Raw genomic sequence first — 15199 nt, 5'->3', positions numbered from 1 at the left:
CACCAATTAGGCTAAACTGTACTTTGTTTTTAATAAAAATATATAAATCGTAGCTGGTGATTATTATCAATTGATTATTATACCTTCCACACACCAGTATCTTTAGAAATACAGTACTGTGCAAAAGTCTTACACTTCTTCATATCATTACATTCTGCTAATATTATAAATATAAATTGTTTATTTATTTATTTTTTGATGTTCACAGAGAGCAAACCAAACACTGGTCCAGAAAAGGACCATCTCTACTAGTGGTGCACAGATTCAGATATTACTAATTTTTTCATCAATAAGTTCTCTAGTTCTTTGTAAATGTGTTGCCTGCTGTTTTACTTTAAGTTGAATGTAGACTAATCAGACATAAATTATATAGCTATAAATATTTTTCATTGTTTTACATTTAGAATTTCCAATTTCCTAGTCAAATTCATGCTCTAATTCATGTAAGTTTTACTTTGAAATGGCCTGTTTTTGGCTGGAGAACTGTCTCTTTGTCTTTTGTTGGTTGTAATTTCTCTTTTTGTAGCAATGTAACACAAACCCTTTGAACTGTAAATCGGTGCACCTCTAGTCTCGTCAGCAGGACATGGACTCTACCTGGGTTTTAACAATGTCTCTGTTGATGAGATGAATGTGGGGCGACAGTGGCAAGAAAAAAAAACTCCTTCTTCGAGGAAGAAATCTTGGGAGGAATCAGGCTCTCTGGGAGGACCCTTCCTCCTAAGGGCAGTAATTACCAATATTTGTCCTCCAGTTGGCGATGGTGGGCTAGGACGATTGCTGTTCTTTCTCGGCATGATGATTTCCTTCAACGTCCAGTTTTAGACCTGAGGATGAAGAAAAAACTGATTAACAAAGTGATGGCACATTTAAAAATTCTCTCACTTCAGGATGAGATGCTCTGTCTTCTTACGTTTTTCTTGTAAAACAGGATTTAGGCCAAGTACTGTTGCTTCAAACAAACTACAGACCCAGTTGTGTGGAACACCTGTTTGTAGGTGAGCCAGCGATCTGTTGTAGAGTCTGGACTCTCCTCAGGATGGACAGAATTACCATTGTAGTGCCCTGAAATCATAGTAGGACAAATGAATCCAACTTCTGAAGGTCAACTGATTTAAGCATACAATGATTTTGACAATGAAAAGTAACACGTTCTATTAAATCCTTCTCTGTCTTTTTTTTTTCTTTTTTACCTGACTCTGTGCTTCCATAATTATGAATGAAGCTTACAAGACTGTAACAGCCTCCAACCTGAGAAGGTACAAAGCCAAAGAGTGTTAGTTTTATAAAGAATCACACCAGTGCGATAATTAGGCTGATTCTCTGAGATGTTCTGCAGTCTGTTTTTACCTGTTTGGATGACACAACCAAGTCTCTCTGCAGCCTGACGGGGTCATACAGCTTCTGAAGCCTGTAGGTTTGAGTGAGGCACAACCTCCTCAGGTGCAAGATCAGAACTCTTGCAGAAAAGAAAAAAACAAAAAACTCTGTCTTAAAACTTGTCTTAAAAAACTCTGAGGTTCAGTGTGCCACAGTTTGGAAACCAGGTCAGTCGATCAATTTTGATGTGACCTCACTCACCTTGACAGTGTATCAAAAGATGACTGACAAACGAGCTGCAAATGAGATCGAGTCCAGAGGACTGTCCGAGGAATGTTCTCTGTGTTTATAATGAAGCCCAGGTTGGCCAGATGCTTCATGACAACAGAAGTTTGGTGGAAGCCTCCTCATCCGACCATGGTGGAAGCAGGCAGTGATCTAAATATGTAGCCAGACGAATGCCCCACTGCCTCAGCGGTGCTATTGTATTTGTATTTTCTGAGAATTCCGTTCAGAGCCTGCAAATCCCCATCCAGGATTTGCAGGCTCTGAACCCCGTAGCCCTGTGATATAGTTTTGACCACCCAGGTTGAAGTTGACAGCACTGCCCATCTCTCTGTCCTCCAGGATAGAGAAGAAGCAGCCTCTTGTGTCTTGCCTGCTCTGTGTGCCCCCAACACTTGTCTTATGGCGACATCTAGTGGCAGAATGCGGATGCAACATCTTTAAAAGAGATCAACTTCACCTCCAGAACTATGCATGACAGGATGATAAGATGCTGACTCTATACATCCACAATCTCAACAGGGTTCTCTGATAAGAACAGATGGCTTATCTAAAGAATCCACTTCCACTGTATTTGTTGTTCACTCATTTATTGGACAGGCTAACCCTAACCCTCTAACATTCGGCAAACAAAGTGTACACACCACTTCTTCAGCATAAGAAAGAAAGGAATGTAGTAAATATGATTTTATTTTTACTGTAGTCTACTATTAATGTTCATGAATTTTTAAAAATTGTAGTATTTTGTAGCACAGTTGAGAACTTATATTTTGTTCATAGCTATGATGTGTTTATTTAATTGATAAAACTGTTTAAGTGTATTTTAATGCTGTAAGTACATCTCTAAATTAGATGAAAGCAGTGGAAATTAAAACAAAAAGAGGCACATTTTACATGTTGGTTAATCAACAGAGAATTTATAGAGCTTTTATAAGTGGAAACAGTTGCAACCACAGCACATTTCTTATTGTAATTCTGGTTATTAAGTTATTGCCAAAAAGTAGTACAGTTACACAAAATATTCAGGCACACATTGTATAAAGACCATTATGCATCTTGTATAGTAACTAATATCTGAATGATTTAGACTGCACTATGCACTTTGTTTTACATTTAATTTAATTTAATTTAATTATAGATATTACATTGCAACTTCAATAACATTTAAGTGAAGATATATTTAGGACTATAATATGTACATTTATGTGAGTAAAATTCATATTACAAGGAATATACTGAAAAAAATACAACAGCTTGTTTTAATTCATATTGAGATTACTAATAAAAAATGTTTTGGGACATTTTTTAACTTAGAGCCAACACTGTAATTAGTGGCCATACTTTTTTACAGTAAGTGTGTGGCGGAGGTGTGGTCCCGGGCGCGGCTGCAGGGGAGGAGTAGTGCAGTGAGCTCAATGGGGCGGTGCTGGAGAGGCAGGTGAGAACACAGCTGATGGAGTTTGGGCTGATGACGTCTTTCCTTCCCCTTTTTAGTGAGACGGGAGAGGAGCGGAGGGGAAGCTGGGATCAGCTGAGACGGGAGCTGTCCAGACGGCGGATGGTCAAAACTAATAAACGTTACATCTGCAATAACGTACCGTGTGTGTCTGTGCATGTGTGTATGTGTGTAAAGTGCATCCCACAAAGTGTTTGTTGCATATGTACTATTTTGATGTGTATTTATCTATAAAGAAACATATTACACTTACTATGATCATAAATTAATCAGAATCAGAATCAGAATACTTTATTGATCCCTGGGGGAAATTATTTTTTTGTTACAGTGCTCCATTATAAACCAACATAAACCAACATTAACAAGACAGACAATACGCTAACTAAGAATAGTACAATATATATATATATATATATATATATATATATATATATATATATATATATATATATATATATATATATATATGCTGGAAAAGAAACATGTGTAGTTGTAGCAGTAACCAGTGTGTTAAGTGGATGCGTTGTACAGGGAGATGGCCACAGGCAGGAAAGATTTCCTATGTCGTTCAGTGGTGCTTTTCGGTAATCTCAGTCTCTCACTGAACGTGCTCCTGTGACTGACCAGCATGTCATGGAGTGGGTGGGAGGTGTTATCCAACATTGTCTTTATCTTGGACAGCATCCGCCTCTCCGACACCACCTTGAGGGAGTCCAGCTCCATCCCCACAACATTACTGGCCTTACGGATTAGTTTATTAAGTCTGTTGGTATCTGCTACCCTCAGCCTGCTCCCCCAGCATGCAACAGCATAGAGGATCGCACTGGCCACAACAGACTCGTAGAAAATCCTGAGCATTTTCTGGCAGATGTTGAAGGACCTCAGTCGCCTCAAAAAATAGAGACGACTCTGGCCCTTCCTGTAAAGTGCTGTGGTGTTTTTAGCCCAGTCCAGTTTATTGTCAATGTGTACTCCAAGGTATTTATAGTCCTCCACAATGTCAACACTGACCCCCTGGATTGAAACAGGGGTCAAGTGTTTCCTGGTCTTCCTGAAGTCCACGATCAGTTCCTTGGTCTTTGTCACGTTGAGCTGCAGATGATTCTGCTCACACCACGTGACAAAGGAGTCGACCACAGCCCGGTACTCTGTCTCATCATCCCTGCTGATGCATCCAACCACCGCAGAGTCATCAGAAAACTTCTGAAGATGGCAGGTCTCTGTGCAGTGGCTGAAGTCTGTGGTGTAGAGGGTGAAGAGGAAGGGGGAGAGGACAGTCCCTTGTGGTGCCCCTGTGTTGCTGATTACCTTGTCAGACACACACTGTGGGAGACGTACATATTGTGGTCTTCCTGTCAGGTAATCAACAATCCAGGACACCAGAGAAGCATCCACCTGCATCGCTGCTAACTTATCACCCAGGAGGGTCGGCCTGATGGTATTGAAAGCACTAGAAAAGTCAAAAAACATGACCCTCACAGTGCTCGCCGGCTGGTCCAGATGGGTGTAGACACGATTGAGCAGGTAGATGATGGCGTCCTCAGTTCCGAGACGAGGCTGATAAGCGAACTGAAGGGGATCCAGATGTGGTCTTACTATGGGTCGCAGCTGGTCCAGGATGAGCCTTTCCAGGGTCTTCATGATGTGGGAGGTCAGTGCCACGGGCCTGTAATCCTGGGGGCCACTGGGACGTGGCATCTTTGGTACAGGGACGAGGCATGATGTCTTCCACATCACTGGGACCCTCTGCAGACTCAGACTCAGCATAAACAGTTTATGAAAGACTCCACACAGCTGGGGGGCACAGGTCTTGAGGACGAGGGGACTCACTCCGTCTGGTCCAGCAGACTTGCCTGAGTGAAGTCTCCTCATTTGCATCTCAACCTGGTATTGAGTGAAGGTGATGGGTGGGGGAGGGGTGTCAGGAATCTCACAGGAGGCAACAGCGCCATGTGAAGAGAGAGGCTGGCACAGTGGTGTGGCTCTGGATTCCAGGCTGACTACGGTGAGGTTGTGGGGGTGTGAGCAGACACTGTGGTGTCGAATCTATTGAAAAACAGATTCAACTCGTTAGCTCTATAAATTAAAGGAAAATCTTAATTGAAACGATATTTCTTTGTATTAAATAAAGTTCAATCTAATCATTTAAGATACCAGGTCAGTTGAGCAGAACAAATGTTTAGCCACTTGGCTATGATAGTAGCCAAGTGGCTAACAAAGGTAAACAGAAGTTTTTCCTACTAGCGAATGTTATCTTGTTTCAGGATACATAATACCTGTCATTATCCAACGACACATCTGCTTGCCTGTATCTTTTGCTCGTTTCTCCTCTTCTTTTGCTCTTTTTTTTCTAAACTGAGAACCTGATCTCTTTGACCTTTTCTTGTCCATCAGTAATTTTGCACTCCAGTATCAACACCCAACCCTAAAACATAACCTAACAGACCTACACCTCAATGCACAGATTCGATTATATAGGATTTTGTTTTTCACACAATCCAGGAAAAATAATTAATACATAATGGACTTGGATTGACAATATTATGACTGAAATGTGCACTATTTGGAAGGAGCCTGCCCCCTCCCCTTTCGACTGGTTGTGTGTGAGACTTCAGCACAAGCAACAGCAGCAAACAGGCACAGCGAGGGCCCTCGCGCTCACTTTTCGCGTATATGTGTGTGATAGAATTTAGAAAACATATCAGTGCAAATTATAAGTCTATATAATGATGGCTTTTATTTTTGTGTTTGTTGTAGGGCTGTCAATGTTAAAACATTAACGCCATCATCACAATTAACGCGATTAAAAATTTTAATGCAACAACCCATCTGAAGCGCAGAATGGACAAACTTTGGACAAACCGCCCGAAATTCGTTGACAGAGGGATTTTGAGTCATTCTGCATTCCAGATGGAATAATTGCATCAAAAATTTTTAATCACGTTAATTGTGATGACTGCATAAAACAATGACAGCCCTAGTTTGGTGGTTTGTTTTTATTTTGTTTTATTAGATGCTGCTCTAGCCAGCCAAAGAATCTTTGGTGTCTAGAACACTTTTTGTGTAATTATAACAATATGTAATTTATGACCCAGTTACATTCACCCCCAAGAATTACATAAAATCCTAAACAGCGCACACAAAAAAGAAGCAAATCTAGAAATACAACCACAATAACAAATTCATTGGCCTCAAACAAACTGTCATCACATATACAATATTGAATTAGATCAGCAACATAGCTTCCTCCAAGGAGGATAAGAGACCTGAGACCAGCTCGGCACCTAGTAAGATCCCAGGACACAGACCAGTCTTTCTCAAAGTGTGGTACTCTCGCTGGTGGTACGCGGGAGATCTCCAATTTTTTTAAATATTAAATAAAATACCATTGTGGAGGAATGCAAAGATGACACGAGAGTTCCAGAGGCTCTTCTGGGAGCCGGAGTCCACCAGAAAACGTGTCCCCGAGTGTGAGTCCTCTATAAAGAGTAGCCTTTCCTTATCGCCAGCAACAGAGCACTGGCGGGCTCATTTCCCTGCCAAGGCGGCAATGCGCTGTCACGCTGATGGTAAAAACACAGCCCTTTTCCACGGTGCCGTGTTCCCAGCCACCATCGATGAGTTGGAGGCCCCCGAGAGAATCGGTGGGGGTGCGGGAGATGCCATTGGTGAGTCGGGAACTATCGCCTGGATGCTGAAGTTCCTGGCAGCCAGGAGAATGTGATTCGCTTCTTCTGCAAGTGAGTCCATCTCATTGGTCTTATCAGTGTTGAGGGTGAGCTTTGTTGTCCTCACACCATGACACCAGACCGGCCACCTATAAGCCGCTTCGTCCCCTCCAGTGATGTGACCAATCATTGCAGTGTCGTCCGCAAACTTTAGTATGGTGTTATGCCTATTGGAGGCCACAACACAGTTGTGGATGGACAGGGCGTAGAGGATGGGACTGAGGACGCAACCCTGTGGAAGCCAGTGTTAGTACTAATGCTGGCTGAAGTCCTGTTGCCCATCCTGACGGACTGGGGCCTGCCAGTCAAAAAGTCCTGTAGCCAGTCACATACGGTGGGATGTAAGCCAAGTGTTGCCAGCTTGTGAGTGAGTTTGTGTGGGATGACAGTAGTGAAGGCGGAGCTGTAAACAACAAAAAGTACCCTGATGTATGAGTCTTTGTTTTCCAGATGGGAAAGGGAATAGTGAAGGGCAGCAGCGATGGCTTCTGACGTGGACCTATTGGGCCGGTAGGCATGCTCCAGGGGATCCAGAGTGTCTGGGATGTTGCCCTGGATGTAGACCAGCACCACTCTCTCGAAGTACTTTGTAATGATTGGAGTGAGTGCAACTGGTCTATAGTCAATAGGGGTGATCTGGTGGTTCTGGAAGGTCTGGGAGGTCTGGGGGGTCCGGAAGGTCTGGGGGGTCTGGTAGGTCTGGGGGTTCTGGAAGGTCTGGGGGGTCTCGAAGCAGGTGTAGAATCGATTGAGGTCATCCAGCAGACTGCCTGCAGAGCTGATGGTGCTGATGCCGTCCCTGTACTCTGTGATGTGCTGTAAGCCAAATGTCATGGACTGTGTCATCTGTGGCCATTTTTGCTTAGATCTGGGGGTGAGGGACCATAACAAGTTTAAAAGGGTGTGATTAAATCTCTCTGTGGTACTATTACCCATGGGGTGGTATGGTGAAGTGTGAGATTTGCCAACACCACCCAAAACCAGAAGCTATGCAAGCAGCTCACTCTCAAAACTAGCTCCCTGGTCAGAGTGAATGCGCTGAGGGAAGCCGTCCACACAGAAGAATCAATCCATCCCAGCTTTTTAGCAACTCTCTTAGCTGTCTGATACTGGCATTTGAATGCATATGCTAATTTTATGAAGTGGTCAGTAATCATAAGGACATCCACAGACTTGTTGTTGCTGTCCTCAGCTGACCAGAAGTCAATGCACACAAGTTCCAGTGGAGAACAGGTCCTAATGCCTTCCAAAGGAGCTCTGGGGTCTTGCTGAGGATACACCTGTGGCAATTTCTCACATGATTGCGCACATCCTTCTCTATATCATACCAGAAGAAACGCTATCGAGCTAAGCAGAGTGTGCAAGGTTGACCTTGATGGCCAGCATCGTCGTGTATGCCAGACAGCGCCATTTGTTTTAGGGAGTCAGGCACCACAAACTGGAATCTCTTGTGTTTGGTCATTGGGTCCCTCACAACTCTGTAGAGGACACCAATGAGGAATGTGAGCTTGTCCCATTGTTTTAGGAGCCGCAATATTTGTTGGTTCTTGTGACAGCGCTCAACTCTGGAGGGCCTGTGCTTATGCTCAACATAGTGGGCTACTCTAGAGATTACAGGGTCCCCTATTTGGTGAGACAGGAGATCAACATGAGAGACATCACAGGCAGGTGGACTAATCAAGATCAGGTGAGCAACAAGGGATGTTGCGCGCTGGCGAGAAGCAGACTCCCACTCACAGAGGGAGGACATGAGAGAAGAGACATTATCAGTTGACAGAGACACATTAATTGCAGCAGAGGTAGGAGCACTGTGTATCGACTGAGATTGACAGGTCAAACGGAAGCCATCTTGGACACTGGCATCTTTCACAACTTGCTAGAGGTGCTGGGCCAAAGGTCTCACAAATGGTTTTCTGCTCAGGGTGTCTGCCACAATGTTCAGCTTTTCAGGAACATATTTGATCTCAAAGAAATATGGCGCAAGCTGCTCACAGGCATCCAGATGTGGCTTAGTCAGAATGTATGTGAGAGGGCTGTTATCAGTCCAGACAATGAACTAATGACCCTTAAGCCAGTGGCTGAACTTATTGCACACAGCCTACTTCAGAGCCAAAAGTTCGAGTCTGTGTGCTGGGTATTTGGCCTGGCTGCGGCTGAGATACTTACTAGCAAAGGATATAGGTCTTACTCTCTCTTCAGCTGCTGGCACCTGGGATAAGACAGCGCCCAGCCGTCCATGGAAGCATCAGTTGAAAGGATGAATGGGTTTTCAAAGTCAGGATATGCCAGCACCACACAGCTGAGGAGTGCACCTTTGAGTTCCTCAAATGCTTTCTCACAAGCAGGAGTCTAATTCAATTCAATTCAATTCAATTTTATTTATATAGCGCCAAATCACAACAAAAGTCGCCTCAAGGCGCTTCATAGATACAGAGAAAAACCCAACAATCATATGACCCCCTATGAGCAAGCACTTTGGCGACAGTGGGAAGGAAAAACTCCCTTTTAACAGGAAGAAACCTCCGGCAGAACCAGGCTCAGGGAGGGGCGGCCATCTGCTGCGACCGGTTGGGGTGAGAGAAGTCCAGTCATGAGAGGTCAGCTCATGAAAGGTCGCAGGTTTCCAACACCCATGGCAGCCCTTAATCCTCTTCTGACCGGCAGTTGGAGCAAAGAGTGGCGTTGCAATACGAGAGCATCCTAGAATGAAATGCTGGTAAAACATAACCATGCCAAGGGAGGATCTAACTCTCCTCTGAGATGGGGTGCAACCATCACCATCCATGAGGTCAGCCTTCTGAAAACTGGTAATAACCCTCACTTTATCTTGATGAACTGAGACACTTGTATAACCAGGGGTGCACATAAGTGGTCCGCAGGTGCGCATTTGCTGTCAAAATAAAAGACACCAGATAAGAAGGTGCAACGCGCGTTTGCGTACAAATAAAAGGCACTGTTTTTATCCGCTAGAGTGGGATTTTCACGGCATGTTCTGCACCACATCTCTGTGCGTTCATCATTTGTTTGAAGCCAGCTCACCACCTACAACCACTTTTCCGAGAATACGCGCTTCCTTTGCGGTTCGGACTCCTTCTGACATTTCTTTGGAGGTGGAGGAACACCAAACTAATTGCTTAAAGGAGCTTGCTTCTTCGACATCTTTAAGAGTTCTAAACAAATGTGTGTCCTCTTCCAGAAAATCTTATGTACGCAAACGTGCGTTGCAACTTCTTATCTGGTGCGGGTCTTTTATTCTGACAGCGAATACGCACCTGCGGACCACTTATGTGCACCTCTGTGTATAACTATCATTAGCTTACAGTGTCGGAGCACTTTTGCAAAAATGTGATCTCTTGATAAATCGAGGAGATATTTGAAGTTTACACAGCTACATTCTCGCCTGAAAATATCCTAAAAGTTTATTTTGTGACCCAGAAAGAGTAATATTAAAACTAAGTAGCTGCCACGATAGTTGGAAACCTGAATTGGCTGGGCCGCGCTATGAATTCTGGGATAGGTTGGGCCACAAAGGATACATGCGACCCATCCTTCAAATCTGGGGAAAAGGAGGACGCATTTGTCGGCCACATTTAGAGGAGTCTTCGAATTTGAACAGCCTTCGTCGCATCACTGTCATGTAATCGACCTACAAATCCGGCCTCCGAAGGGTGCGGCCCCTGAATTTGGACACAGCTACGATACCGGAGACTGCTTCCTTTTCTTCGGCATTTAATGGCAGCTGGCATCCTTGTAGATGCATTGCTGCCATCTTCTTTTTCAGCCTATTATTTCACTCTTAAATCCTACTACTTATTCCTGCGTCTTTCAGGATCTTACAAAGCTTCAAATGACGCATCTCCTATTAAATTAGTCATTGACGATTTTGATGGTCGATGTAATCGTGACTAGTCGCAGCACAGTACAGTAAAAATCTTTCATAGGCATGATGGAATATGTCAAGTCACTGAAGTTAGCCCTCAGTATGTGAAACACAGCAGTAATAAGCTCATTCCCATTCAACTCAGGGCAGCAACGAAGTGAGACCTTGACCACATCTCTGGATTTGCCAATCAGTCTAGATATTAATATGGCAAACATTTCTTCATATGTATCACAGCTGATTCTGTGCAGATAATATCTCATCACGTCCTCCCATACATTGATGGGGAATAGATCTGTATGGTCAACCTTGAAGTATGGTGGAGCTTTGGTGTCTGACTGAACAACATATTCATTCGTCATTGCAGCTACAGGGCACATTATGTGGCGACCGTGGATGGGCAGGGGCTGGCTGGTGCATGGAGGTAAGGGAGGGTGTGATATTGCTTCAATGTGTTTTGGGAGGAGTAGGCCTGTAGCGCCTGGTATTAGTATTGGCACAGTAGACCAGTCATTGATGCACTCATCATTAATGCCAGTAGCTAGCTCCACACCAGTTGTTTGTAAACACCTAACACACGCCCAAACTGTCACTACTGATACATTAAGTAGCTTGATTACTGATTTCCCCAGTTTACTTTGGGAAATCAGTAATCAAGCTACTTAATGTATCAGTAGTGACAGTTTGGGCGTGTGTTAGGTGTTTACAAACAACTGGTGTGGAGCTAGCTACTGGCATTAATGATGAGTGCATCAATGACTGGTCTACTATGCCAATACTAATACCAGGCGCTACAGGCCTACTCCTCCCAAAACACATTGAAGCAATATGATGACCCCTCCCAAAACCAAAAGTCACATTATTCCCTGCAGAAACCTGATTAGGAATAGCATTATCCACAGTTTCCTCATCTAACATAGCGAATTGAGAGAGATATTGCTGCATAACAGGAAAAAAACGAAACCAAACAAAAAAAAACTAACCCCACACACAATTATGCAAAACTTCACAAAACGATGAAATGCGGGAAATAGACATTAAAGTAATCAAAACATAGAAAAGAAAAGAAGAAGTAGTTGTCTCCTCTTAATTAAAACAGGCCATAAAAGACATCAGTTGCTCAACAAAACTCTGGCAAAAAACTACCATAATCACCAGAAAAGAAAAAAAAAATACAGTCCATGCCTGTATAGTCTCAGCCAACAATATAAAAGAGAGAAACGATTACTGAAAGTAGGGATGGGTATCGTTTAGGTTTTATCCGATACTTTTGAATCGGTGCCGGTGCTTAAACGGTGCTCAAACCGGTGCTTAAAGAATGGAGAACACAAAATTGGTCCAAAAACGTCTCGTGTTCAGCTGTTTTTTTGTAAAAAGATAACAATGTTAGCCTTTTCTGCAGCTATGGGGCATATATGGTATCACTCTTGGCTGGAAGCAGTGCTTAAACAATGGAAAAAACAAACTTTGTCCAAAAACCTCCAATGTTTAACTGTTTTCCACTTTTTCTTTGGTCATTTTAGCCTTTTTGGCCAGGGTGAAGGGAGTATCTGCCATTAAACAAGAAGACAGCCGCATGTAGCTATGATGGTGTTTGCTAGTTCACCTTACATGCATTAATGTAATAACGTGGTTAGCCTACTCAACGTAAATTACACACGAACAACATTAGGCTACTCACGCAGAGAAGAACGGCTGCTGCTGCCATCATCATCCGTCATCATTTCTGCTACACTGGCAGGACTACGGGCCAGGACTCTACTCTTTGGGTTTTTGGGGGATGTTGCTAACTCCGGGTCCGATAACAGGCACCACACCCGCAGTAGATGTGCGCGGTGTGAGGTCTCGCAGCAAGCTATCAAATACGGCGCATTTCTCGGCTTTTAAAAAAAACGCTATGCGTCGCCAGGTGTTTCATCGGATTTGAGGTGTTACCTCCTTTGACAGTATCACAGTATCAGCTTAAAGCACTTGTTGCAGGCTGCTGAGTTTGCATCTTTTGCTGTGAAGTACAGCCAGACTTTTGACCGCTTCGCCTTGGGCATTTTAATCTGTAGCTCTGCTCTAAAAGAACGTACGTACCTGGACCCGCCTACTATCCTCGGAAACGTAAAATGATTGGCTAGAATCTAAAGTGTATCACAGCTCAGGAAAAAAAGGACCGAAATAAAGCACCGAAATGTGTGCTGCTTTTCGGTCTGGTTACTACCGTTTATGTCAGAACCGGTGCCATCATGGCACCGGATACCAGTACCCATCCCTAACTGAAAGTGTATTTGCCCTTTAAGTTCACATGACAGAGATGCCTGCAGTTAAGATCGCAGGGCATCACACGCACACTATACAGGGAGTGCAGAATTATTAGGCAAGTTGTATTTTTGAGGAATAATTTTATTATTGAACAACAACCATGTTCTCAATGAACCCAAAAAACTCATTAATATCAAAGCTGAATGTTTTTGGAAGTAGTTTTTAGTTTGTTTTTAGTTTTAGCTATTTTAGGGGGATATCTGTGTGTGCAGGTGACTATTACTGTGCATAATTATTAGGCAACTCAACAAAAAACAAATATATACCCATTCCAATTATTTATTTTTACCAGTAAAACCAATATAACATCTCCACATTCACAAATATACATTTCTGACATTCAAAAACAAAACAAAAACAAATCAGTGACCAATATAGCCACCTTTCTTTGCATTCTGCACTCCCTGTATACAGGGAGTGCAGAATTATTAGGCAAATGAGTATTTTGTCCACACCATCCTCTGCATGCATGTTGTCTTACTCCAAGCTGTATAGGCTCGAAAGCCTACTACCAATTAAGCATATTAGGTGATGTGCATCTCTGTAATGAGAAGGGGTGTGGTCTAATGACATCAACACCCTATATCAGGTGTGCATAATTATTAGGCAACTTCCTTTCCTTTGGCAAAATGGGTCAAAAGAAGGACTTGACAGGCTCAGAAAAGTCAAAAATAGTGAGATATCTTGCAGAGGGATGCAGCAGTCTCAAAATTGCAAAGCTTCTGAAGCGTGATCATCGAACAATCAAGCGTTTCATTCAAAATAGTCAACAGGGTCGCAAGAAGCGTGTGGAAAAACCAAGGCGCAAAATAACTGCCCATGAACTGAGAAAAGTCAAGCGTGCAGCTGCCAACATGCCACTTGCCACCAGTTTGGCCATATTTCAGAGCTGCAACATCACTGGAGTGCCCAAAAGCACAAGGTGTGCAATACTCAGAGACATGGCCAAGGTAAGAAAGGCTGTAAGACGACCACCACTGAACAAGACACACAAGCTGAAACGTCAAGACTGGGCCAAGAAATATCTCAAGACTGGTTTTTCTAAGGTTTTATGGACTGATGAAATGAGAGTGAGTCTTGATGGGCCAGATGGATGGGCCCGTGGCTGGATTGGTAAAGGGCAGAGAGCTCCAGTCCGACTCAGACGCCAGCAAGGTGGAGGTGGAGTACTGGTTTGGGCTGGTATCATCAAAGATGAGCTTGTGGGGCCTTTTCGGGTTGAGGATGGAGTCAAGCTCAACTCCCAGTCCTACTGCCAGTTTCTGGAAGACACCTTCTTCAAGCAGTGGTACAGGAAGAAGTCTGCATCCTTCAAGAAAAACATGATTTCCATGCAGGACAATGCTCCATCACACGCGTCCAAGTACTCCACAGCGTGGCTGGCAAGAAAGGGTATAAAAGAAGAAAAACTAATGACATGGCCACCTTGTTCACCTGATCTGAACCCCATTGAGAACCTGTGGTCCATCATCAAATGTGAGATTTACAAGGAGTACACCTCTCTGAACAGTGTCTGGGAGGATGTGGTTACTGCTGCACGCAATGTTGATGGTGAACAGATCAAAACACTGACAGAATCCATGGATGGCAGGCTTTTGAGTGTCCTTGCAAAGAAAGGTGGCTATATTGGTCGCTGATTTGTTTTTGTTTTGTTTTTGAATGTCAGAAATGTATATTTGTGAATGTGGAGATGTTATATTGGTTTCACTGGTAAAAATAAATAATTGAAATGGGTATATATTTGTTTTTTGTTAAGTTGCCTAATAATTATGCACAGTAATAGTCACCTGCACACACAGATATCCCCCTAAAATAGCTAAAACTAAAAACAAACTAAAAACTACTTCCACAAACATTCAGCTTTGATATTAATGAGTTTTTTGGGTTCATTGAGAACATGGTTGTTGTTCAATAATAAAATTATTCCTCAAAAATACAACTTGCCTAATAATTCTGCACTCCCTGTAGAGTCAAAGCGCAGGGCACAGCACCCTGACACCAGTGTTGCCAACTTAGGGACTTTGTCGCTATATTTAGCGAGTTTTCAGACCCCCTTAGCGACTTTTTTTTTCTAAAAAGCGACTAGCGACAAATCTGGCAACTTTTTCTGGTGTTATTGGAGACTTATTTATGATGACTTTTTGACGTGAAAGGGCGTGTTGCTCTTACTCTGAACAAGCAGCGGGTGCTGCCGTGGGCACCTCACCCGTGCTAAAGCGC

The sequence above is a fragment of the Perissodus microlepis genome, chromosome 13 (assembly GCF_051167445.1).
Source record: "Perissodus microlepis isolate ML-2025 ecotype Zambia chromosome 13, ASM5116744v1, whole genome shotgun sequence".
Taxonomy (NCBI): domain Eukaryota; kingdom Metazoa; phylum Chordata; class Actinopteri; order Cichliformes; family Cichlidae; genus Perissodus; species Perissodus microlepis.
This window is presented reverse-complemented; position numbering follows the sequence as displayed.